A 1,844-nucleotide genomic window follows, 5' to 3' on the forward strand; every position below is an offset into this window, starting at 1 on the left:
TATTACAATCAGTACACAGACACTTACACACCATGACCTGACCGTTGAGGTAAAAATAATTGCCAATGCACTGTAACAAGTTCAGTTTGAATACCATCTTCTGTTGCCTTAGGGCTCAACACAAACTCAACACAAAACACACACACACACACACACACACACACACACACACACACACACACACACACACACACACACACACACACACACACACACACACACACACACACACACACACACACACACACACACACACACCTGCAGGGCTCTCCTCTACAGCTCTTGCTTGGCTGTGAGTAGTTGTTGGTAATTTGTCGTCAGAATCGCTGTCACAGATCTGCGTGCTCTTATCGGGTAGTTCCTGTGTCCTCCTATCACTGATGCGGGCCGTGATGGTTCCCTGTGCCTTACTACACGCACACGCACACGCACACACGCACGCACGCACACACGCACGCACGCACGCACGCACACACACACACACACACACACACACACACACACAAATAAACAACCAGACACAAACACAAACACACACAACCAGACACACACATAACATATTTAATCCAACGATGGGAAGCTGGAACAGGGATAGGGGAAGGAAAAAGTTTACCTGTGACCAGATTATCTGAGATAGCGAATGAGAAAAGGGGAGAAGTTTAGTGGGTTTGGGGATTCAGAGTGATAGGGGTTGGGTGTGTGTGGTGTGTGAGTGTGTGTGTGTGGTGGTCCCGTGTGGCTCAGTTGGTAGAGCATGGCGCTTGCAACGCCAGGGTTGTGGGTTCAATTCCCACGGGGGAACCAGGGTTCAATTCCCACGGTGGGACCAGGATGAATATGTATGAACTTTCCAATTTGTAAGTTGCTCTGGATAAGAGTGTCTGCTAAATGACTTAAATGTAAATGTAAATGGTGTGTGGATGTCTGTATGTGTGTTTGTGTGTTTGCTAGAGGGAGTCACAGCAGGATGCATGTGTGTGTCTGCAAATTTAGGAGAGATTTCCAGCAGAGGTGTGTGTGTGTGTGTGTGTGTGTGTGTGTGTGTGTGTGTGTGTGTGTGTGTGTGTGTGTGTGTGTGTGTGTGTGTGTGTGTGTGTGTGTGTGTGTGTGTGTGTGTGTGTGTGTGTGTGTGTGTGTGTGTGTGTGTGTGTTAGATTTTTTTATGTAATAGTTACCGTCAGATGCAGGACAGGTGTGTGTATGTAGCAGCATAAAGCTCAGTTTCCACTGTCACTTAAAATTAGGGCCAAATTCGAGCTGGTTCGAGGGAAACCTGGGCCACCGCAGCCCAGTTTCACAACTAGTGCAAGCTTGATTAGAATGGAGGCTGGTGACGCCGTTACTATGCAACCATCAGCTGGTCACTGCTGGATGCTGACACAACATTTAGCTAGCTCGTCTGGGCTTGTTGCTGGTAGCTAGCACATGGACAAGCAGTAGTCAGTCATGACACGAATTACCACCATAGCTGATCCTTGCACTGCAAAATTAACTTTTATGAGAACAGTCAGCCCTCGATTGCTAGCTACATAACGTTAGCTAGAAAATCATAGTTGAAACAAGCTAGCTAGCTAATGTGAGCTAATGTGAGCTAATTTTAGCTGGCCAGGTCGTATTGAAAGATAGCTATCTAGCTAGCTACATCATATCAAACATGTCGTCTGGTTTGCTTGATTAGCTAGCTATCTAATTGCCAATGCCATGGCAAGCAAGGTAGGAATTAAACTAGCTAGCAAGCCGGTTATGCAAGCGACAACGCTAACCCTTTATCTAGCTAGCTAATTAGGAGTATGGGGTAACGTAAGTGAAAACAGTCAAGCGGATCGTAGAACGATATAAACACA

The sequence above is a fragment of the Salvelinus namaycush genome, chromosome 34 (genome assembly GCF_016432855.1).
Source record: "Salvelinus namaycush isolate Seneca chromosome 34, SaNama_1.0, whole genome shotgun sequence".
NCBI classification, from domain to species: Eukaryota; Metazoa; Chordata; class Actinopteri; order Salmoniformes; family Salmonidae; genus Salvelinus; species Salvelinus namaycush.